Source organism: Mixophyes fleayi, chromosome 10 (genome assembly GCF_038048845.1).
Source record: "Mixophyes fleayi isolate aMixFle1 chromosome 10, aMixFle1.hap1, whole genome shotgun sequence".
Classification (NCBI taxonomy): domain Eukaryota; kingdom Metazoa; phylum Chordata; class Amphibia; order Anura; family Limnodynastidae; genus Mixophyes; species Mixophyes fleayi.
Genome location: NC_134411.1, coordinates 33,167,904 through 33,194,739, shown reverse-complemented (window position 1 = coordinate 33,194,739; position 26,836 = coordinate 33,167,904). Strand labels below are relative to the sequence as shown.

Sequence of the window (26,836 nt, the reverse complement as noted above, 5' to 3'; positions counted from 1 at the left end):
TATACCCCCATAAAGCCTTTATAAATAAATATACACAATTTAACCGGTGTCCCTTTAAATATTTGTATTTGTACATATGAGATGCAATAAAAAAAGACAATATTACATTTGCTAAAACATATCTATGCTCATATTGGAAAATATATAGCCAAATAAATTAGACAATACTTAAACCCTGGGATACTTTGTGTCTTACAGTAATTAATCTTCATATAATGTATCTGGCAGTGTATAACATAGGCAGCTGCTATTTGTTTATTGCCCCAGTACACGGTACCTGTGCTTTATCTGCCAGCTTGTCATACCTAAATCATATCTGACCTCCAATGAGATTATGAATATAATTTGCACACACCAAATAGTTTTTGTGTGTATAAAGTTGTACAAGTTTTGCATGTATAAAATAACAATTTAATATGCAGCTCTCAGAATGAATGAAAATCACAATGCAGCCTAACAATAGCAGTTATATTACACAGAATACAATTCCAGTTATTATAAAGAAAAACAGCACACACTTCACGTCTTTGTGGAGGTGACTCCAGCTGTGGTGGGACTACATGTCCCAGCATGTCCTATTTCCACGGTCAGCTGAATGTAATTTTGTGATTATTTTTTCATTGATTAATGTAGACTATACTGTCAAGGGGAAGAAGTTAGCAGCTGTACACACGCACACTCAGCAGTCCACTGCTCGTTTTGTTGGCTGACTGAGGATTCTGGGAAATTATGTTCCACTCTAATCTCTAGAACGTGCTATATGACCTGTCCAAAACTGGGCTTCTTCGTGTCATCTTTAAAGTATTTCTTTAAATATCCTGAGTTCACTACTTATTGGAAATGTAGGGATTGCTGGGTTAAACCACTGACTGCTTGCACTAAGTGGACAACCTAAAACTGAAAGTGATGGACACAGAATCTCACCTTATAGAGGTTTGGTTCAGATCCTTGAGAGCTTGAGGAAAACACAGCTTTCTTTGGGTACAGTCAGAGCCTCTGATGCAGTGTGATGTACACCGAGATGGTTGTAGGCATGCAGACAGGTTAGGTCTGTTTTTCAGGTTTAAAAACACACCCTTAATGTGACGAATAGGATGACTGAGACTGCTTACTATTCGGTGTAAACACCAGGGTTCCTTTGTACCAGTGAAATTACCAAGATAACTATCACTGGCCACCTCACTTGAAAAGACAATCTATTTGTATGGTGCAATATTTTACCCCTTGTGGTCCCACAAAAACAAACAGTCAATTAAATGATGAACCCTGATCGTGAGCATCGCCTGGCATTTCATGTATCTGGTTTTTAACCCTTTCCTTGCTAGGAATCCAGGATAGGATGGATCCCGCTAGAAAGCAGTCATCTGACCATTTGGAATCTACCATCTGTAGGAGAGGACTGATAGGTACAGTTTCCCGGTAATCTCAGTCCTGGTATCTTACCTCGCTCCCAGCTGTCTGATTTGCATTCATTACCTGAGAACTGTCGTTTTCAGGAGAAGTGGATCTTGCCAGAGATTTCACAACCATGGGTCATGTTTCAATGCTGTGTCAAAACCCTGGGGGCTTTTACCATCAGTGCTCTGTGGCTTCACTCATTAAATAAAATGCAATTAAAATACTATCATTTAAACCAGTAAAACAGTGTCACTGCAATGTGCAGCGTTGCTTGTGTTAATACTTTATAATTAAATGTCACTATGTCCCAAAGAGTTTTGGTGTACTTATATACTATGGGCCTGATGCTGAGTTTGGAGCAAAAAATAAAGGAGCAAATTCACACCTCTGCAAAACCATATTGCACTGCAGGAGAGGGGGGGGGGGGTTCAATTGTAAAATGTAAGGACAGATTTAGAGTTGGGAACAGGAGCGCCCTAGTTTGACTCTAAATTGCAAAAATAAAGCTGTTCAGTATTTGTGTGCCATTTGCAAAAGCATCAATTTGCCCCCCTTGCATTGAAACATGGTTTGTACATTTTACAAAATGTTGATGATGAAGTTTGAGAGAACGGAACATGTAGGGTTTTGTCCTCACAATATTGTTATTTTTTAGAGTCACTCTTTAGAGTTATTTTTTAGAGTCATTTTTTACTGCCAGTGCGATATTTGTGAAACAGTTACACCTGCTGATCCAGACAGCTTGGTATCAACATCAACTGTGGACTCAGATAAGCACAGTATTTATGCTACCTTTAGTAAGGGTCTTTAGCCTTTAAAACAAAACTCGGCTGTTTTAAACGATTTCACACCTGGGCGGTAGTCTTCTCGATGTGTATTTCCTTCACAGACAATGAAGGGATTATAAGGGAGAGCTGAGGATCCTGGGTGTAATACACCTATCGAACATTTGACAGATCAGCTTTATCTTTATTTGAAAAATGTACGCTGCTTTCATTTAATAGTTTCATTGATTGTACATTAATTACTACACCGTGAGCGCCATTTCTCCCAATGTTTTTTGATCCTAGATTACATGTCTTGTTTCCTCGTTTTAATTAGAACATGTTTTTTTGCATTTTAAATTCTCCTTTTTCTTTTTTTCTTTTTATAAATATCAATTTAGAAAGCCCAGAAAATATGCAGTCTTACACCCAGCACAGTCATGGCCAAAAGTTTTGAGAATGGCACAAATATTATTTTTCATGAAGTCTGCTACCTCAGTTGTTATGATGGCAATTTGCATATACTCCAGAATGTCATGAAGAGTGATCAGATGCATTGCAATTAACTTCAAAGTCCCTCTTTGCCATGACAATGAACTTAATTCCATAAACAACATTTCCTCTGCATTTCAGCCCTGCCACAAAAGGACCAGCTAACATCAGGTCAGTGATTCTATCGTTAACACAGGTGAGAGTGTTGATGAGGACAAGGCTGGAGATAACTCTGTCATGCTGATTGAGTTAGAATAACAGACTGGACATAAAAGAAGGGTGGTGCTTGAAATCATTGCTCTTCCTCTGTTAACCATGGTTACCTGCAAGGAAACACGTGCAGTCAACAAGGGCTTCATAGGCAAGGGTATTGCTGCTAGTAACATTGCACCTAAATCACCCACTTATCGGATCATCAAGAACTTTAAGGAGAGAGGTTCAATAGTTGTGAAGAAGGCTTCAGGGCGCCCAATAGCGTCCAGCAAGCACCAGGACTGTCTCCAAAAGTTGATTTCAGCTGCGGGATCGGGACGCCACCAGTGCAGAGCTTGCTCAGGAATGGCAGCAGGCAGGTGTGAGTGCATCTGCACGCACAGTGAGGCGAAGACTTTTGATCGTAGTACCAACCATATTCAAATACAAGCGAATCTCAATATACATTTCCATTTAAGTCTGGGTGTAAGAACGCTCTGTCTAAATGTTACTTGTCATACGTAGACAGGCAGAACAGAGTGCAGCATACGTACATGCATATATGCAATATAAAGTCCTATCATAGCACACGTACAAAAAGGTATTTTATAAAATAAATGAACAACTCTTAATACTATAATCATTACTACAAATAATTGTAAACAAATGTTCTTTTTTTATTTTCATTGTAAATACATAAATCAGGATGTTCTTAACACGCACTGTACATACAATGTGTTAGACTTCTTGCATACACATGTTCTGTGCCAGTTAGTTGTGCACATACGTGTAGCTTTCAAATCAAAGACTCTGCCGTGTCGGCCATCACTATCAGTCGACCCTTACACCTGCCCTGTAGCGGCTGCAAATTATACGTCTAAAAAACATGTACTTAACCCAGGACTTGAGGAACCCAGGACTTGAATCAGCATTCGCACCCCCTTACTGTACATTGTTTCGCCCTTCCAGTCGTAGGCAGCCGTGTCATTTGCGTTCAGAAATTAATAAAATGCAATTTCGTTCATTGGCGTCAGGTCCATTTCTGAACATGGTATTTCACGCAAGATACAGCACCCAGGGGGGGCCGTGGCTCCATGGGGGCTGGACCACTCATAGCTGCTCATAAGGTGTCTCGGTGGTGGAAAACCCAGGACAAGCTGCTGACTAGGTGGGACAGATGCCCCTACTCTCTTCATTAATATCACCCATCAATCCCTTCAACCTGCTGGAGATGCAATAATGCCCCAGGAATATCTTCCACATATGGTGGAGTGTCCACAACTATAGAATTTTTGGAGCAAAGTTATCAGGCTCTCAGAGTTAAGAGTTGGTCATGAGGTTCTCAGAGATCCGGGCTTCTGGCTGCCAGGCGTGGGCTGGGAGGTATCAGCCCAGGGGGCGCACAGGCGGCCGCATCACATGAAACACGATGCGGCCGCGGGCACCCGGCCCGAACAGCCATTAGACTGAGCGGCCCGGGTGCCCGCTGCCCCCCTCCCCCCCAGTCCAGCCTGCCCCTGCTGGCTGCTCTCCCTCACTACTATTCCAATCTCTCAGTATAAAAAGTCACTCTTGAATAACGCAGCCAGAGCTGTCGTCCCCGGGGCACTGGAGGTCCTGGTCTCCCCTGGCTCAACAGCGTGGACTTCTTCATGTCAATGGATGATATGATTTCTTTCTGCACTTGACAAGCAGGCGGTCTTTACGGCCACTTGGTTTAGCTGGTTGGAGTTTAAAGAATTGGCTGAATTTCAGATATCCTTCTCTCAGCTCTCTCAGGTTGCTGGAGATGACACGTAACTCTTTATCTCAGCCCAAGGCCCAGCATAGAGCTAGGTCTTCCTGGTACTCCCAATCCATGAACACAACTACACCACCTGGTGGCAGATACTGGTATAATCCCTGAACCATGTACAACCTGATACTCTTCAGGGTCCGCTTGAGTGGCCCTCTAACCTTCGAAAGAGCTGCACATTACCCTTAATCTCAGTAAGTAAAACAGTACATTTAATCAAATAAAAGAGACACCTACCTGTAATAACATATCCGCAGGCGTGTGAAAGAAGTGTTACAAGTTGTAACAAATAAATCTGACAATATAGCAGGAAGGTGCTGGGGGCCGCAGATGTACACTAATGTACGAGCCAAGTTATTACATAGGCAAAACAAGAGTAGGTGATCGCCATCTGCTGGCAAGCCCCAGTATAGCTTCTTCTTTGCGTGGAAACGCTGTAAATGCAGTTTGATACACCAAATATATACAGCGCAAATAAAGATCTTGAATAACCTTCCACCCAATACACACACAGTAACAGGAACTACATACACCACACTGTCTAGATAAACAAGCCTGGGATTGGGGATTGACAGAGCAACTGGATGACAATGGAGGTCTGGTGATGATGACAATACTGGCTTGTTTTCAAGAATGTGATGCAAATTTCTAGCGACAGGGAAGTTGGGCCCCTTCGGCTGTGGCCCCATAATAACCATGCCCCTTACTACTATAGTAATTACCACTTTATATATAGTACAGTAAATATAACATTCCTGCCCCTATTTCTCCTGTTAATTTTGATACCTAATATGTGTCAATCTCTCTAGTTTGCGGAGTGTTACAGGGGATTGAAATTAGTCTGTGTGATTTTTAACGTCTATTTTTTTTGTGTAACTTTCATTATTGTTCTTTGCACACTACACACTTTCCACCACCACCATATCTCTCCATGGTTCTAACCCCCACTGTATCCCTTCTGTATGACATAAATACATGTATATCATTTAGCCCACACGGTTGGTTTATTATTATAATGGAAATAATTATTCATATAAAAGATAAAGAAAATACTAATACAAAGACTTGCACAAGCCCCAGTGTAATCTATAACGTTTCACCCCCAGTGCTAGTGAAGTAAATGAGGATCTGCATAATGATGCAATTGCGGTATGTTTCTTTGCTTGTTTTTGAAAGTTGGATTTCCCTGGAGAACATCCAGGGCCATCTTTTCCATTGGGCACGATGGGCAGCTGCCCGGGGGCCCCACAGGCAAGGGGGCCCCATAGGCACGGCTCTTAATGAGAATAAATAATCCTGCAAAAGAAAAAAACCTGCAAAAAACCCTACAAGGGTCACTGAACAAGTACATCTATCTATCTCTATCTCTATATATCTATATCTATATCTGTATCTGTATACATCTATATATCTATATCTATATCTAGGGGCCCCGGTGCACTGCTTTGCCCGGGGGCCCATAATGTTGTTAAGATGGCCCTGAGAACATCATGGGGAATTGTTGGAGCTGGTGCGAGCGCAACCGCGACGTAGAGAACCAAGCAAACGGTAACCATAAGAGTGACTGTGCAGCGCAAAAGGAGAAGCCTTTCTAGCGCTATTCTAGATGTTTATTGCAAAGATAATTGTATGGAAAAAACAAAACAAAAAAACAGACATATAAATACTGCAATAAACAGATATCAAAATCCTTCCAATAATCAGGTATTATAAAAGGCAGTCTCCGTATATAAATTCTGCCCCTGAAATAGGTTATTATCTCTAGACCTGTCACATATGGTATCCTCAGTCTGATAATAGATGCAACAGTCTTTCCATAGATACATCTCCTTTACGGCTCAGCTGGAGCCGAAATGCGTGGGTGCAGGAGAGTGGAACTTGATGATCATTGTTGTAGTGGATTTGCTTGTTGGAGCCATTATTCGCGAGCTGCAGTACTCCGGATTACAAGCAGTGAGTGAGTATCTGAAGGCGCTTTTACATCGGCTGTCTGGTACGGGTTCCAATATTTGCATTCCCTCTGATTTATGATCATTTATGTTTTAGAGCTAGATAAATTGTTATTTTTACAGAGTCACGCTATGTGGATATTTTTTCTTTTTCATTTACCTGGAACATGCATGTCTGATACTCCTCCGCTACATGATCTCTGATTGTACATCTTCCGGATCTGTCCTGAGATTGTAGATACGGTAGGAGATGTATCTATGGAAAGACTGTTGCGTCTATTATCGGACTGAGGATACCATATCTGACAGATCTACAGAGATATTAACCTATTTCAGAGGCAGTTTTTATATACGGAGACTGCCTTTTATAATACCTGATTATTGGAAGGATTTTGATATCTGTTTATTGCAGTATTTATATGTCTGTTTTTTTTGGTTTTTTTTTCCTTTCAACATACCTATTGTCATTTAGATAGATAGATAGATAGATAGATAGATAGATAGATAGATAGATAGATAGATAGGTTAGTAGAGAGAGATAGCAATACTTCCCAACTGGATATTTGTCTGTAATCCAGTTTCTACCATTTAGACATATCGAAAGTACATAATACATCCACCAAATTGGTTTATTTAATGTTGTCTCCCCCCCCCCCCCATCCCCATGTAAATGTTAGTCCCATTACTGCTAGTTACTGTAACACAGACAAAGGCAATTTGTGATGTTACAGCTGCAATAGAACTACATGTCCCAGCAGGCTGCCCTACCAGTCTCTAACTCACTGGACATTCTGGGACTTGTAGTCCCTCAATGACTTGAGAGCCATTGATTGCCAAATCCTATTGTAAATCTTCATAAATTATTGGATTTAAAATGATACTTTTTCCTTTCCCAGCTAGAAGATATTATCAGATTACAATCAAAAAAAGACAAAGGAAGCAGAAGATCTGAGGGGGTCAGGCTGTGACGTGTAATAATTTGCATTGTGTGTAACTGGCGGTCATGTTACTAACGTCATTCTCTGACTCCTACAGGACTGAACAGAGGGATCTGTATCACACATTGAGGAGGATGTAGAAGGAGAGAAACTAAACCTGAATGAAGAAAGAATAAAAGAGTAATTGTCAAGGGCCAAAAAAAACATCAAATCCCCCCAAAAATATGTAAAACAATTTCATAAGTTAGTTGTGCGGCTAAAAGAGAAGGACGAGGAAATTGAAACCTTAAAGAAACAAATCGCTGAACTGGAATCACAAATAAATAAACGGTAACAAATCAAAATAGTTCTGTACAGAGAGTGTTTTTTGTCATCTCAGTAGAGACAATTCTGTCTGCAGACAATTAATCTACCGCTATATTTTTGGACAATGTATGAAACCTACATGAACGCCGGAGAGAACAATAGAAACAGATAGGGGTCCTGTTTGTAATAGAACCCATGGTCCCAGCGCTCAGAGGCAGCAATACTAACCACTGTGCATCATGCCGACCACAGCTGTTCCTACAAAATGGTCATTTTAGGTGCAGTCAGTGTGGAAATACTGAGCCATCGTCTGTTGCTGCTTTAGGGTAAACATTTTGCCCTCACTACTGTAATTTGCCTATAGCGCTGACATGTACTAAGAAGGAGGCTGTAATGCTTTTTATTCTGACATGTTATTTATATCATGGGGTATTTTATTATTTAGTATTTGTATCAGATGTGGAGATTGTAAACATAATTATTATTATATATTTTTTATTTATTTACAGCAGCTGCACATTATGCAAAGCTATTTGTTAATACAAATAAATTACATAACATGACATGAAACAGCAGATAATGATGATCCTTAACAAATAAGTTAAAAATATAAGAGGTGTCCACTTGATACATAAAGAGGCAGATAATAATTGTAGCTGAACAGTGGGTATACACGTTTATAGATACAGACACTGTGCTAGTTCCTGGCTCCAGGTAGTTGGTGATTACAGGCACTGTGCTAGTTCCTGGCTCCAGGTAGTTGGTGATTACAGGCACTGTGCTAGTTCCTGGCTCCAGGTATTTGGTGATTACAGACACTGTGCTAGTTCCTGGCTCCCGGTAGTTTGTGATTACAGACACTGTGCTAGTTCCTGGCTCCAGGTAGTTGGTGATTACAGACACTGTGCTAGTTAATGGCTACAGGTAGTTGGTGATTACAGACACTGTGCTAGTTCCTGGCTACAGGTAGTTGGTGATTACAGACACTGTGCTAGTTCCTGGCTCCAGGTAGTTTGTGATTACAGACACTGTGCTAGTTCCTGGCTCCAGGTAGTTGGTGATTACAGACACTGTGCTAGTTAATGGCTACAGGTAGTTGGTGATTACAGACACTGTGCTAGTTCCTGGCTACAGGTAGTTGGTGATTACAGACACTGTGCTAGTTAATGGCTACAGGTAGTTGGTGATTACAGACACTGTGCTAGTTCCTGGCTACAGGTAGTTGGTGATTACAGACACTGTGCTAGTTCCTGGCTACAGGTAGTTGGTGATTACAGACACTGTGCTAGTTCCTGGCTCTAGGTAGTTGGTGATTACATACACTGTGCTAGTTCCTGGCTACAGATACTTGGTGATTACAGACACTGTGCTAGTTCCTTGCTACAGGTAGTTGGAGATTACAGACACTGTGCTAGTTCCTGGCTACAGGTAGTTGGTGATTACAGACACTGTGCTAGTTCCTGGCTACAGGTAGTTGGTGATTACAGACACTGTGCTAGTTCCTGGCTACAGGTAGTTGGTGATTACAGACACTGTGCTAGTTAATGGCTACAGGTAGTTGGTGATTACAGACACTGTGCTAGATCCTGGCTACAGGTAGTTGGTGATTACAGACACTGTGCTAGTTCCTGGCTCTAGGTAGTTGGTGATTACATACACTGTGCTAGTTCCTGGCTACAGATACTTGGTGATTACAGACACTGTGCTAGTTCCTTGCTACAGGTAGTTGGGGATTACAGACACTGTGCTAGTTCCTGGCTACAGGTAGTTGGTGATTATAGACACTGTGCTAGTTCCTGGCTACAGGTAGTTGGTGATTACAGACACTGTGCTAGTTCCTGGCTCTAGGTAGTTGGTGATTACAGACACTGTGCTAGTTCTTGGCTACAGGTACTTGGTGATTACAGACACTGTGCTAGTTCCTGGCTCCAGGTAGTTGGTGATTACAGATACTGTGCTAGTTCCTGGCTACATGTAGTTGGTGATTACAGACACTGTGATAGTTCCTGGCTACAGGTAGTTGGTGATTACAGACACTGTGCTAGTTCCTGGCTACAGGTAGTTGGTGATTACAGACACTGTGATAGTTCCTGGCTACAGGTAGTTGGTGATTACAGACACTGTGCTAGTTCCTGGCTACAGGTAGTTGGTGATTACAGACACTGTGCTAGTTCCTGGCTACAGGTACTTGGTGACTACAGACACTGCTAGTTCCTGGCTACATGTAGTTGGTGATTACAGACACTGTGCTAGTTCCTGGCTACAGGTAGTTGGTGATTACAGACACTGTGTTACATCACAATTTTCTTGCAATCTACAATAGGGCCATGTTTCTTAATATACTGCGCGTAAAATATTTCTAATGAATACTATATAATAATGAGGAGAGTAGAACTGAATACAAAAATAAAGTTTATTTAACCAATAAGTGTGAACAAAGCATTGTGCAACTACCTGTGATTGATTTGTTACAAGGATTTTACAAACAGTTATGAGTTTGGACCATAGATGGCAGTAGACGCATACAATTGTCTAGAGAAAAATAGTGTCTGTTATGAGGTCAAACAGGTGATTCTTAATTGATAAACCACCAATTACTAAAGCTCAGAGACCGTGTGTGAAGCATGTGATAAATGTAAAACACCTACATCTGGGTGATATCTGAAACACTTTGGTTATGAGACAATCTGTGAGATTATCTTGAGACAATTGGACAATGCAAAGTTTGGGGAAGTCTATTTAACAAGGAAAGCTAGGGACGTTTATAGATGCCTCAAGCAAATACGAACTTTTCCGTATGTCTTCCAAAATACTACTCATTTGACTCATTAAAAAAGGTTTACTGCTGTTTTAAATAAAATAAGATCCCTTAACTAAATGATGTGGGTTCTCTATAACCTCCTCTATGGTTTTGGGGAACCCCTGATCACCCCTGGACCACCCCATCAGGATTCAGGCCTGACACAAAGCTCCTATGTGGCCTACTTTGTGGGGGCCTGATGTCATCAGGGGGCCCAAAGAGCACAGAGGGAAAGTTCTCAGGGAGAAGACCCTCAATTCAGGTGTATGTGGCGGGGGAGGTGTGTTAGGTGGTCACATACATTTAAGAAATCTGGAGGTTATGTTGGTATTAAATAACATATGATAGTAAGAGGATATGACTGCTGTCTTGCTACGAAGGTCATTATTTTGTTTTTTCAGCTCCTTTATGCTCCTAGATTAACCACACATTGTCAGTGTGAGAAAATTGAACATCGGAACAAGGTGGAGATATAACCTGGTGGGTTTGAGCCGTGAGAAAACATCTGTAGCACCTTACACATCAGGGAACAACAGCCAGTGTGCTCTGTCTCCGCTTTTGGCGACTCATTTTAATTGCTCACAAAATTAAATATTGATTTCGGATGGTTGCAAACTCGTTGCAAATTGGTGAGTAGATTTCAACTACAGAAACGCCCCGATCTTTTAAAATATATTATATATCTAGGAGTTAGGAAAAAAATAAAACACACACAAAATATGTCCCAACCTCAAACCACGGAGCAGCGCGATACATGGCGGCAGTACCAACAAGGTTGGCGTAGGTGGCATAAACGAGCAAATCTTCACAAAAATATACATAGCACAGGTAGAACTGAAAAGTGCAGGTACAAGCAGCAATACAGGAATTGTAACGTAAATCAAGTGATATTACAAAGGGCAATTCCCGGGCAACTACAAGGATGGCAAGGGTATCTGAAGATGGCAAGGGTATCTGAAGATGACAAGAAGGTGACCAAACGTCAAAACACAAGTGGAGAATTCTCACCAAAGAAATCATATTGTGCAGCTGCCCGTCTACGAATTATATTATATATATTTTATCAAATGTCACAACCACACTTATCTGGTCTCAGTCCCACCTTACCGTCATGTTCTTCTGTGCCGCCAAGGTCTCGACAAACCAGAAGCACACATCTGAGTTGGAGTCATCCGTGTGCTACACTGTTGTTATTCTCTTTGGCTTTTGGGTGGTTTGGTGAGTAAGTGCACCTTTCGCGGGGTGGCTGGGTAAGTATGGGTTTGGTGGGTGTTTGGTGGACATGTGTACCTTTTAGATTGGAGGATATGGGTATATACATTGTGGTAGCTACTTGAGTGCTAGGCCAAGCACATGTCTAGCAGTGACTGAGAGGTTAGGGATGTCTCGTATATTGAGACTGAGTGGGGGGTGTTAGATACATATACATTGGGGTGACCTTCACATCTGCTGCTGGAATTGGAAATGGCAGAGAAACAGAGATCCGCTGGGCGCTATGAGACAGAGAAAGGCGTTGACATGACGCAAAGATTTGCTGATTTTTTGAGTTATGTTTACTTATATTTTTACGCCACATTTACTTTTCCCAGTAATGGAAGTGATATAAATAACCTGTCTTGTGCATAATCAGCTTAGAGAGCAGTATTCTACCATTATATACCGCTTACCTCCCCCTCTTTAGGAGGGACAGTCCCTATTTCGGCACAAAGATCAGTAAAAATTAATTGGCCTCTGAAAGTCCCTATCTGGCCGCTAAATATGAATTGCCACCAATCCAATATATTGTGTTTTACTGCTTTATGGTGTTTAGTTCGCTATTGTAAATGTGTATGTGGACGTCTACTGGAAGTCTGTGTCTACAAGCACTGGAAAGAGTGGTTATTTCCTCCAGTGAATTGTCCCTCCGCAGTCATATGAAGTATCAGGAGGTTGGATACATTGATCTATAATAGTTCATGTAGCATGGTGATATCCTCTGTTACTAGACATTGCTTTACAATACCATATATGAGTGTTTATTTGCTCACTTTTCTATACTGTTGCTCTCTGCGTGAGTTACTCATCTATAGATCCTTCTTCTCACTCACCTAGATCGTCAGTTCGCTCATACAGTATGTCATGATGTATGACTCACCTATACATGACCTCAGCCTGGACAGTTTCCATTGAGTAACAACATGAGTATCGCTCCTATTAATACATTCAATTACTTAATTTCTCATTAACACATTTGTTGCTCAAATTCCAACAATATTTTTCATTGGTTAGAACCACCTTCATATCTTCCACTTTCTGCACAGACTCAGGGGGTAGATTTATCAAACCTTCTGAATTTTCCTAGTAGAGGAGTTGCCCATAGCAACCAATCAAAATTCTAGAATGTGCTAGATAAATGATAGCTAGAATCTGATTGGTTGCTCTGGGCAACAACTCCTCTTTTCCTCTTTAGAATGTTTGATACATCTACTCCTTAGCGTTCTTTGCAGTATTGTTATTCAATGGCTTGAAATTCATTCATGTTTAAAAGATCCAGATGTATTCTTCTTACAGAGATGTATTGTGCTAGCATTCGTCCAACCTTTAAAAATCATGTTTTAACCGGGGATTTTTCTTGATTATACTATTTCTAAAGTTAAAATCTTATTATATAGCGGTTATATAATAAGATTTTAATTTTAGAATTCGAGAAAAATCTCCTGTTAAATCATGAAACAAGTAAACAAGTAATTGAATGTATTAATAGGAGCGATACCTATGAGGTCATTTAAAGGTGAGTCATACAGCATGACATATGAGCAGACTGCCGATCTAGGTGAGTGAGAACAAGGATATATATATATATATATATATATATATATATATATATATATATATATATATGTGGTTATATTATAACCATAATTGAGTATATTTTAGATACAATATATTGAAATGACATGAGATTATACCATTAATGAGAGATTATTATAATACAAAGCATACTATAACTAAAACTAAACTAAAATAAATTAATTTGTCTTTTTTCCACAATTTAAATATCAACAAGCTGACTGTCCATCGTGTGGAAAATAAAGAACCCAGGGCCTGATTCATTAAGGAACCTAAATTAAGAAGTTTCTTATTTAAGTCTCCTGGACAAAACCATGTTACAATGCAAGGGGTGCAAATTAGTTTTCTGTTTTGCACATAAGTTAAATACTGACTGTTTTTTCACATAGCACACAAATACTTGATAGCTTATTTGTACACTGAAATTTAAAGTTGATATTTGTGTGCTACATGACAAAACAGTCAGTATTTAACTTATGTACAAAACAGAATACTAATTTGCACCCCTTGCATTGTAACATGGTTTTGTCCAGGAGACTGAAATAAGAAGTTTCTCAAGATAAGATACTTAATGAATCAGGCCCTAAGTGAATAAGACCAATAGGTAGAAGGAAGAAGAAAAAATATATCAAAGTTAGCATAAAATCAGCATAGTAATAGAGAGCTGGAAAAAATGTAGCTAGTGCAACACTTAGACCCCTCTCCCCAATCATGGTCTCTTACCCGCCTCCCCTCCTCTTAAGCCATCCACATCATTTTTAGTTTTTATCAGCTTTTTTCGTTGCTTACGGCTTCCACCGAAGAGTCAACCACGGATCTAAATGAATATTAATTCCAAGACGGGTGGGATATGAAAGAACACTTGCGGATCCCAGTAATACCTTCTTTGATTACTTGCTGACCTCCTGAATATTGTTTACCACATACCAATGTTTAATTGTTGCCTTAATTCAATAAAATGTGGTTAGAAAAACAAACACTACAGTGAAAGTGTAAGAGGATCTAGTGTAGAGATTGTATCAGCTAAGAGCACACCTGTCAGAGAGAGAAGAAGTTATATACCATTGACCTGGATGGGTGTATATCTTTCCTTTAAACTAAATAGAATAATATTTTCTTTTTGTCTTCCCTAGAAGAGGGCGAGATATCTAATATTGCAATAATAACCTTAGTGAACATAAACTTTTGAACTTGTCTTGTAAAGTTTTTTGAACGTGTAAAGTTCTCACAATTCTGAAAAGATTATAAAAGTTATATAATATAAAAATTATTATAGATTATTAAGGTTATATATTATAAAAGCGTTGTATTGGATTGTTCATTCTGGGCCTGATTCATTATGGAACGTAACTGGTAACACATTGCGTATAATGCGCAGAATTACTCTACGCATGCTTAGACCATACGCAGCTGCGTCACATTCATATTCAAGCGCAAAGGACCCTTACTATAGGGGCACAACGGGAAGGGGACTGGGACCCTACAAAGAAAATCCGAAATTATGAAAAACCGATTGGAGAATAAACAGACTTACATTCAAGCCGACGTTGGAGATCTCCGATTGGATCACCATGCTGACAGCAAGTGATTCCAATTGGAGAAGTGTTCGGCACTACAGCTTGACGTCATTGCGACATCTGTCAATAGAAAATTAAGGCGGCAATGTAGGGACCCATAAGGTTAAGTGTTTAAACCCTTAACCCAACATTGCCGCTTTAAATTTCTATTGACAGACGTTGCGATGATGTCAGCTGCAGTGCCGAACACTTGTTCAATCAGAATCACTTGCGGTCAGCTTGGTGCTCCCATCGGAGATGTCCAACGTTGGGTTGAAGGTAAGTCTGTTTATTTTCCAATTGTTTTTTCATAATTTCGGATTTTTATTGTAGGGCTTCTCCATGTCGGAGTAGTGGTAATAGGTAAAGCGTACCCAAGCCCTTGCTCATTGTGTAGGATCTTTAGGTGCTCAGCATATCTACATCTGCAGTATAAGGTAGAGAAGGAGTAGACAGGAAGGGTCATGTTCTTACAGCATTGGTTGGTTGTGCACCTTGTAATGTACTGTTCTACAACTGCAACTGGCAGGTGTAATGTGTGTCCCATTGGCTGTGTTTCCAGCACCTCTGACCTGATGGAGATTCAAGTCTTTGGAGGGGAAGAATAAGCTCCATTCTCACACATAGAAAAAGGCCAGAACCAGACTGAGACTCCATGGGGCCCTTGGCAAGATACTGGTTTGGGGCCCAACCTTCTCTGATCCACCGTGCCAAAATGCCATTCCCATGGCATCACTGCACCCTCCACCATAACATTCTATTTACTTACCCTGGTTGATCTTCATATCCCCAAAGAGCAGTCCTTCCTACCTCTCTCTGTATATACTGAGCCATTATTATCATGTGCCACACCCACACTATGCTGCCCCCTGCAGGTAGGTATGTAGGACGGCATGTTACAGGTGGCCTCAGGTACAGCCCTGCACCCACATCCAAATACCGCTAATATTTATCACCTTTTTGGAAGGTTTTTCACCTTATAAATAACCTGGTTATCGCTGAATCTTTTTCAGTGCAGTTATCTCAGTTTAAGACATTTTACAAATGCTGGTCAGACCTCTCCCCTCATAGGTTGCTGCATACTGTGAAAATGAAACGGAGACTCGGGAAGGTTTTAAATGTGACACCCTCAGTACACATGTCGCTATACAGGCTTGGGACTCGCTTACAGGAGATGCCTTGACGATGACCGATGAGCTTATCCCAATATAGCTATATTGTGCACAAAATCTCCCCTACTTATGTATATGCTGACACTTATATATTGTTTGTTTCAGAGCGCTGGATTATATATTCTTTTACCTGCAAATACCCAGTGGTCTTAATTGTCCCAGCTGCAGTCTCTCAAATGATTTTATTCACACATTTCATTAAGTTAAAGGAGCCCACCATGGTTTCACTGATTCTGACATGAGTAAAATACTGTGTTAGATGTGCCTTAGACATAATACCATTCTACTCCATTGATGATGGGCGTGTTATCAGGATATTGGAGAGGGTGCAAGGGGGAGGGACCACTGTCTTCTCGCAGTTCTGCCCCCGGTAGAAGCTAGGAAGTCAGGCAGTGACCTAGAATGCCAGGCGATACTGGCAGTGCCAACATTGATTGCAGATGATTTGGGGGCAGAGCCGTTATCTTCCGTCTAACTGCGATACCGCACGTCCCAGAGTACACCAGATATTGTGTACATATTTGTCTCAGGTTTTCACAGCTTCTCTTTCACAATAAGAACTCACACCTCCCGCCAGGATGGATCCAGCTGGATGACCTAGATGTTCTGTGCTGACAAAACAATAACTTTGTTTCACTAGGTGGCAACGATACACATGGAAAAAAGCTGAAAGTTAAATAGTTTTGTCCCGCTTAAATTAACTAAATACATTAACTGAATACTTTTTAAGTATGTTGCACAAGTATTGTCATGTGAAACTTTGTGCAACTGTATGACTGAACATTCTAATGATCCCATTGGTTTAGCCCTGTAAATAGCATTGAGCAGAGTTTGCATAACTGTTCCGAAAGTCCTTGTTCTGCAATTGGACTTGAAATGTTTCGCTGGTATAATTTGGCCTCTAGTGTTCCCAGTTCTACCTTGAGGTGATTTAGCATCGTCTCAGATCTATTCATAGACTATAAATTATATGAAATGCAAAAATATCCCAATAGTGAGGAACGGCGACACAGAACCTGTACATTGTATTGATAGAACTTTGCACTGCGGCAAAACTGTCTCTTCTGGTGCAAAACTCTATGCACAAAACGTCCGTCGTCTCTACCTGGAAATGTTCTATAGTTTTGTTTGGCTACAGGTTGGTTCTGGCCCCACCCACTTTGACGTTGCTCATGATGTCCACACACAGGACATTTCTGACGCTCAGTCTGAGGATCAGTCCACTGTTAGACCAGCTGTTTGGTGTTTAGGCTGAACCAATGACCACACTGATGGACATTAGATTTACTGGCACACCCAAAAATGATTCTATGACCACTGCCTAGACCATTATGCCAACATACCAGTCGTTTAGGACCAACCAAGTACAGACATAAAGATAATATGTAGATTTTAACTCCAACCTTTGTGTGCATCAATTTTTATTTTTTTTAGATTGCTAAGGGGGTAAAACCAGTAGGTGCCATTCAAAGGTACTAAAGACAATACTGATTTATTGCCTTCTTTTATGCTAAAACATTGACATTAACACCGTAGGCAGCGGAGGGCTGGCAAATTTTAGCCAGGGTGGCAAGACTTCACTCAGCAGCCTATTAGGAACAATTTAAAGGAAAGAAAATGCAGGTAGCCCAGGGACCTAGCCCAAGGTAGCCCACTATGGGACCGGGCCAGGGGGGCAGATGCCCCCTGTCCCCAGCCCAGCCTGCCCCTGAGCGTAGGCTCCCATTAAGACATTGCAGGGGTAGAAAAAAACAATAAACCCCAAAAAAGTCACACCTATGCCTGCCCCTAGCGGTTTCAAGATGGAATTTGCAGCCAGCTCATCGTACGTACAATAAACCATAAAGAAAAATGTAAAATTACTGTCTATGCTGTAATTTGTCCAAACTATATTAAAACAGACATGTTGTAATTCTTACTATGTTCATCTTCATGATCCATTGAGCCATATGTCTGCTTCCTCTTTCTCAGAACGTCAGTGGCATTATAGACCGACTGCCCGCTAGAAAGGGGAAAAAGTCATATTATACTAAACAACAACAGGCTAGTCCCCATTCTTCAACAATAATTTCATGTTCTTAAAGTGAACCAGTCATCGATAGAGTAGGCAGCCATTTTTGGGGGGACTGAACCAATGGGGTTACTCAACACTATAATTTTTCATCTTGTGAATTGTCCACAAAAGTTATTTTGGACACGTCGGGGCTGCTTCAGAAATGGCCGCAAAATGGACATAATTTATGCTAGAAAAAAGCGTTTGCAGAAGGGGCGTACTTTCATACATAGACAGAGGTGAGCGCATACACTGTCTGCTCTACAGCTGCAGCATATACGTCGCATTTACAGCAAGTGCAAAAGGGTCGCAAATAAACCCATATGCAGCGCTCACGCTTACAGGCTGAACTTGGTAGTAAGTGCTCCGTTCTTACGGCAGGTGTATGGTTTAAGACACATGTATACTCAAATAGCCTTATTACCAAGTAAACACTGTAATTACATTATATTATCTCTAACATGAAAACAGGGGGTTGATGGCATGCTCACAATCCCCCATAAACAATTGCCCAAACCTCTTTACATTATATACAACTCACCTTGAGTAACCCCTGTCTCTGTGTGTAGTGTGAGGTGCACAGTTTAGGCAGTGCACCTCCTTCTCAGCCCTGGCCTGGGCACGGGTGTAAATTACAAGAAAATCTATGTTAAAAATTAGGCGTTTACATTGCTTCGTGTGAAACTACAATGAAATAAAGTCCTTCAAACAGGTACACTACATCTACACTACAGGTACACTACACGTGCTACTCACCTTTTTTAATGTCGTAGTCGTACTGGTCCAGTACTTTTACCATCATCTCCACCTCTCTTGGGCTCCTTGGCTTTGCTCTTTGCTCTTCTTGAGTATCTCCATCTCCCACCTTAACTTTTTCAAAATTTTTTGGCCAATCCAGCACCATCTTCGACTCCGTCTCCGTCTCCATAGCTACAACCCCCACTGACACCTTCTCCTCACCTGAAACCCCCACTGACACCTTCTCCTCCCTCGCAACCCTCACTGACACCTTCTCCTCACCCACAATACCTACTGACACCTTCTCCTCACCCACAACCCCCACTGACACCTTCTCCTCACTCACAACCCTCACTGACACCTTCTCCTCACCCACAATACCTACTGACACCTTCTCCTCACCCGCAACCCCCACTGACACCTTCTCCTCAACCGCAACCCCCACTGACACCTTCTCCTCACCCGAAACCCCCACTGACACCTTCTCCTCCCTCGCAACCCTCACTGACACCTTCTCCTCACCCACAATACCTACTGACACCTTCTCCTCACCCACAACCCCCACTGACACCTTCTCCTCACTCACAACCCTCACTGACACCTTCTCCTCAACCGCAACCCCCACTGACACCTTCTCCTCACCCGCAACCCCCACTTACACCTTCTCCTCAACCGCAACCCCCACTGACACCTTCTCACCCGAAACCCCCACTGACACCTTCTCCTCCCTCGCAACCCTCACTGACACCTTCTCCTCACCCACAATACCTACTGACACCTTCTCCTCACCCACAACCCCCACTGACACCTTCTCCTCACTCGCAAACCAAACTGACACCTTCTCCTCAACCGCAACCCCCACTGACACCTTCTCCTCAACCGCAACCCCCACTGACATCTTCTCCTGACCTGCAACCGCCACTGACACCTTCTCCTCACTGACACCTTCTCCTCACCCACAATACCTACTGACACCTTCTCCTCACCCGCAACCCTCACTGACACCTTCTCCTCAACCGCAACCCCCACTGACACCTTCTCCTCACCCACAACCCCCACTGACATCTTCTCCTCACCCGCAACCCCCACTGACACCTTCTCCTCACTGACACCTTCTCCTCACCCACAATACCTACTGACACCTTCTCCTCACCCGCAACCCTCACTGACACCTTCTCCTCAACCGCAACCCCCACTGACACCTTCTCCTCACCCACAACCCCCACTGACATCTTCTCCTCACCCGCAACCCCCACTGACACCTTCTCTTCACCCGCAACCCCCACTGACACCTTCTCCTCACTCGCAAACCAAACTGACACCTTCTCCTCAACCGCAACCCCCACTGACATCTTCTCCTGACCTGCAACCCCCACTGACACCTTCTCCTCCCTCGCAACCCTCACTGACACCTTCTCCTCACCCACAATACCTACTGACACCTTCTCCTCACCCACAACCCCCACTGACACCTTCTCCTCACTCACAACCCTCACTGACACCTTCTCCTCACCCACAATACCTACTGACACCTTCTCCTCACCCGCAACCCCCACTGACACCTTCTCCTCAACCGCAACCCCCACTGACACCTTCTCCTCACCCGAAACCCCCACTGACACCTTCTCCTCCCTCACAACCCTCACTGACACCTTCTCCTCACCCACAACCCCCACTGACATCTTCTCCTGACCTGCAACCGCCACTGACACCTTCTCCTCACCCGCAACCCCCACTGACACCTTCTCCTCACCCACAACCCCCACTGACATCTTCTCCTGACCTGCAACCCCCACTGACACCTTCTCCTCACCCGCAACCCCCACTTACACCTTCTCCTCATCCGCAACCCCCACTGACACCTTCTCCTCACTCGCAAACCAAACTGACACCTTCTCCTCATTCGCCATCTTCTCACGGTCCTCGGCGCCAGACAGGCTCCTGTCATTTTATACACTCAGACATGGGCGTTCGTTTCTGCTGTGGACCAATCAGCGATGATGCCCGCAGAGAATGGAGCATTCCATTATATACGAAGGAATTTTATTATTAGGAAATAATTATTGCATTAAATGTTTTTTCAAAATTTTATGAATGGTAATAAACTTCTATTGTATAGGAATGAATGAAGAGACAGTGCTGCCTTCTCTTTTTATGCGGCTTTGGGTGCTAACTACAGTGAAAGCTCTGCCCCTTTAGGCTAATGTCTTTGGTATATATCGTTACATCCCCCGCAAATGTTGCTTTAGTGTGTACGAAATTAAAATCATTGCTCACGACAACCTGGCTATAAAAAGTCGCTAAAGGGACGTCCACTCTTCCCTTCATCGTCTAAAACAAGGCTAGTGTGTATGCAGTCCATAGACCGAGCGATCGGACCATCGATCAGATGTAAAAACGATTGGCATAAAAAGTTGGTTGAAAATTCTGTAGTGTGTACCCAGCTTAAGTTCTTAAAAATGCAATCCAAAGGTAGAGGCAGGAAGAAAAGGAATTATTTTAAAGCACTGGTACCCTAACAGCAGCCAAAAGGAATGATTGACAGCTGTGTCTAAGATGCAATGATTGAACACATTAAAACAGGGGATTCTAACATGGCGGCACCCAGGGATGAAACCTGATCACCATGGTAACAATCTGAAGTTACGTTACTGGTGCAACTGAGAAGCATCGCGGCTCCATAGACTGATAACGCATCTCCGCGTCACTGCCGGATCCTGTTGCCAGGGGAACCATCGGATGTCGGAGTTAGTGATGGGGCTAGATTTAAAAGATATGCAAACACCTACACATTCAAGTTGCCCACCCAACATCACTGTCTATGCCCAGCATGACCTCAAGGGTATTGCATTAACTAATGTAAAGTCATAAATTCTAATACATGTCTACGATGACCATCTGAGATGTTGATTTACTTTCAGTCCCATGGTGTACAGTATCCGATGGACCCTCAGCCCGATCGTCCTCCTTAATTTTTTGCGAGGAACCCACCTCCTCCATCGTCTCCTCCGTTCCTGGACAACAATTATTCAAGATATGAAATTAGCTGTTAATCTATGGTCCGCACCAGCCCAATTTTGGCTTTAAAGGAGTTGAGGTGCAAGTACAGCTTGAGGTAGACAAGCTGCACCCCACCAATAGACAATTCACCACTGGGACTAACCTCATCTGCCCATGTCAGTGCTGTGGCCCCCATCCAGCTCAGTATACTGGAAATCAAAAGGAGCTGAGAAAATCACAACAATAAAAGTTATTTTTTTTACCAATTGTAATGTTATCAGATTTAAAGATTAACAGTTGTATATATTTTTGTATGCCAAAAAGCCAACAAAGGCTCTTTCACTGCTTTTTCCTATGTAACAAAGGGTTCTTCATAGGTAAGGAACTATGGTCTTGTTTGCCAGAGACTGGCGGGGGGGCTCTCAAACAGTCTGACTACTGACTATGGGGGTGTCAGCAAGGGGATCACAAGTCAGCATCGGTCTAGGTTACCCGGCTCATTTTCACCAGCTTTTTAGTTTTTAGTTTTTAAAATGGCAAACAAGCAACTTTTGCGGGAGTTACACTACTAGAAACTGAGGACCCCCAGAAAGACCATTTCAGGGTGCAGTTCTCGCAGCTCCGCTAACGGGAAACAGAAGGTGGATTTCTGCTTTACCCTAAAAGATTTGGGGGTATATTTACTAAACTGTGGGTTTGGAAAAGTGGAGATGTTGCCTATGGCAACCAATCAGATTCTAGCTGTCATTTTGTAGAATGCACTAAATAAATGATAACTAGAATCTGATTGGTTGCTATAGGCAACACCTCCACTTTTCCAAACTTGCAGTTTAGTAAATCTAGCCCTTGGAATTCACATCTTTGCCAATTTTGGTGGACGATGCAATGGAAATATGATGGTGTTCGGTACATAAAATTAGATCTGTGTATTTTGGGGACATATTTTGTTCAGCAAGTGACTGTCAGATAAAAATATCTATCTGTAAACTGACCTGGCAATACCATAATCCAAATGGTACACACAGGGGCAGGCTGGGCTGGGGGCAGGGGGCATCTGCTCCCTGGGCCGGTCCCATAGTGGTCCGCCTTGGACTGGGTCACTGGGCCATCTGCATTCTTTTTCCTTTAAAATGTTCCCAATAGGCTGCTGAGCCAAATCTTGCGTCCTCCGCAGGGCTAAAATTTGCCAGCCAGCCCCTGGTTCTCCATTTTATCCAGCATTGCTGTCAACAATGGGGCCTATCTATCAACCTATAATCTCCCAAAAACTGCAGATGGGGTTAGCCGTTATATGACCTATGGGAAGAGCATTACAGGGGAGGGATTTTCAGATCTCTCCACATCAGGCTTCGTGCTCCACCCTCATTGCAAATTTATCCTGGCCATAGAAACCTGTAAGTAAAGCGATCACAATTTCCATCACTTTACTATAGATTATTCCAGGGGTCGGGAACTCCCGGCATGTGTACCAGGCATGGCACACAGCGCCCTGTAGTCTGGCACGCAACCATCTGTCAATGCTTCACATTGACATTGACTGCAGCGCATGCCCAGCAGTCCCCCTCCCCCTTGGCTCCATTGCGGAACGGATCACTCCTGTGTCTGCAAGAGGTGAGCCGCGTACACACTCACAGGTGGCTCATGTGGCATCAGATTAATTGGGGGCAATTATGTGTGGCAGAACATTAATTGGGGGCGTTTATGAGATGCATAATGTGAATTGGGGGCATTACTGTGGCATAATATGAACTGGTGGCACAACTATGTGGTATGTTATGCATTGGGGGCAGAACTAATTGGCATAATATTAACTGGAGCTCTACTATGAGGCATGATAGTATTTGTGGGCACAACTATGAAGCATAATATGAACTGGGGGCTCTACTGTGTGGCTAAATTCGAATTGATTGCGGGCACGTGTGTGGCAGAATATAAATTGAGAGTACCACTATGTGTGGCACAATATGACCTGAGGGCACTACTACTCTGTGGCATAATTTGAACGAATAAATATATATATATATACACAACTGGCACACATGGGCTTGACTAGATTTTAGCTGGCACACTGATAGAAAAAGGTTGCCAACCCCTGGATTATTCGATGGGACAGTGTCCTGTTGAAGCCACTGTCCCAGCTAATTAATTCTAATAAATTGGCACACGTTAGGTAATTTCTAATCATTGCGATAAGAAATGAAAATTAACATAAGCAATTCAAGTTCCCAGCTTGGTTTGAGGATCATCATCATTTATATAGCGCCACTGAATCTGCAGCGCTGTACAAAGAACTCATTTACATCAGTCCCTGCCCCATTGGGGCTTACAGTCTAAATTCCCTAATACACACACACACACAGACACACAGTGAGAGAGAGAGACTAGGGTTAATTTTGATAGCAGCCAATTAACCTATCAGTATGTTTTTGGAGTATGGGAGGAAACTGGAGCACCCGGAGGAAACCCACGCAAACACGGGGAGAACATATAAACTCCACACAGATAAGGCCATGGTCGGGAATTGAACTCATGACCCCAGTGCTGTGAGGCAGAAGTGCTAACCACTGAGCCACCGTGCTGCCACTGAGGATTAATACAAACAGCCTTCAATCTAAACAATACAAGACCACACAACTCCTGCCAGGTGTGCGCACTATGACCACAGACCTGCCTGCTTGTGAGCAGTTCTGTGTCACTTTTATATAAAAGAATCTTTCATAAGAGAATGAATTAACAGTTTACAAGTAAGTTGAACTCCCTCCTCCCTCTATCTCACCTCGCCCCACCCTCCACTTCTCCCAGACACCAGTCAGACCACTTTCAGCTGCCAAATGCAAATGACAGTGATCCTATTTTATTCTGCTGTATGCAAGTGATATATAAAAGGAAGTGACAATTGGAAAATCCCTGATTGGACGAGTAACACTCACTGCTGTGTGTATGGCACAAATATTTAGCAACTGTCTCTGTATTGTAGTATACGTGTGTGTGTGTGGTGCTATTCTCTCTGTGTTTACCTCCTGCCTGTGACAGTTGTAGCTCAGTGTAGGCTGTGGATGAGACATTACCCACCTGTGTGCAGGTAAGTACACCTCCAGGGCACCCCAGGAATATTCACATCTTTCAGTTGATCTGTATGTGCTAGGTTATGTGTCTTTCTACATGCATTTTTGTTTATTGCTTACTCAATTTATGCTTCTCCAGCTGTTGTGGAACTACAAGTCCCAGCGTGTCTGATAGCCTTGAGCACATTCGTTAAACCTTGGAAAAAGAAAATGAATAGTCATTTTATTGACATGAAGTCATATTATTGAAAAGTTGGGACATTTTGCCCTTTATGCAGTTACTGGAAGCTGCACAAGGAGATCTAGCTGTGAGGGGAGAATATTTCAGGTGATACTGTATTGGCTGGTTGTAGTTTTATTAGTGTAGTTGTAATACTTTAATAAGTAGAGTTTTACAACTACTGATACTTGTGTTCATTTGTGGTGTAAAAATAAACTTCAAGGAGCTCCTTCAGATCATAACTGATAGCATCCAGGAGGCTTGTTGGTTTAGGGAGAAGAAAATCTAAATAATTGCAAAAATCTTTATTATTACCATCACAGTTATATCATGATGCAGCATGGGCTCCTCTGTGTAGTATCCACACAAGAAAGCATTGCTACAATGTTACCAAAGCCTGACAAAACACTGTGCAGTATATGGAACTTAGTTAATTTAATCAATTTAGGGTTGGTAAAGAAGGTTTAATTGCTGTAGAAATCATAAACTTAGTCCATATATGCAAAAAAAAAATAGTGCATGGAAATACTAGAGGTAAGAATATAGACTCTTTCATTTTATAGAATCTTAAGCTACATATTTTCTTAAATAAATGTAATGGTGAATGTATTTGTAGCAATTTGATATTTTGTATTGTACTTAAGGCTGTTAGTTGTCTGGTATATATAGTGCTCTACAATCAAAGTCCTCTCGTCATGAAACATTTTCAGGTGATTGTAGAGTGTTAATGGACTGTGTCTTCGTTTAGGATGGAGCTCTTGAGTTTTTGACATGTGTAAAGTCTGACATAGGACCTGCATTTTGTACATCACTGCGCTGTAGGAATTGGAGTTTATGCCGGAACTGAAATCTGGCGTTGGCTTTTAGGACATGTAGCTATGAGACTTAAACATCAAACTTAAACATAGCTATGTGTGCAGATGAAGACGTTTGTTTTCAGCGTGTTGAGCCGGTGTACAGTGGCTGCAATGTATTTAATGCAAAGCAAAAAATATATATTTTATGTTTGTATAGTTTTATACATGCAATGTTTAGGGTTTGTGTAACTACAAGTTACAGCATGCCCTGGATGCCAGAGGCTCCAGATCAGTTTTGCCTCTGAAAGTGACACAATGACCATTTTATTCTGCTGTTACTTGTGGTTCCACAACTGGTTACAGATGTGTTTGCCAAATGTGGTACGGTATCTAGCATTATTGTATCTTTAATTTGCAGTACGTTAGACGTTTTATAACATTTTAAATACACTGCATTTCTGTTTTGCCTTTACTTTCTCTTAAGTGATCAGAAAGTTGGATAACGTTTTGCTTTTTCTTTATTTTACAAAGCTTTAATTGTAACACTTACATTAATTAGCACCTATTGTGAGGTTAAATAAATTGCCAGTGACATATGGAATCCCTGATAATTGATAAGGCATTTCCACCTGCTGCCTTTGAATCCTGGGAGTTGTAGTTTCAGGCAATCTGAAATCTCAGGAGTACGGATCATTGTTCACAAGCCAGAGAATTGTGTTATCTTATAACAAAGTTTGGAAGTTTACAAACAATCACTTATGAATTTTTATAT

The 26,836-nt window shown here is 42.0% G+C and overlaps 1 protein-coding gene across 1 annotated transcript in view; it reads left to right on the top strand.

The window, feature by feature from the left end:
- The first annotated feature begins 24,885 nt into the window (after nucleotides 1–24,885).
- EHF (ETS homologous factor) overlaps nucleotides 24,886–26,836 on the top strand; it is a 43,311-nt gene continuing 41,360 nt past the window's right edge. The window contains exon 1 of the mRNA XM_075188348.1: nucleotides 24,886–25,064. The gene's annotated coding sequence lies outside the window, so the exon portion shown is untranslated. The remainder of the gene's footprint in view (nucleotides 25,065–26,836) is intronic.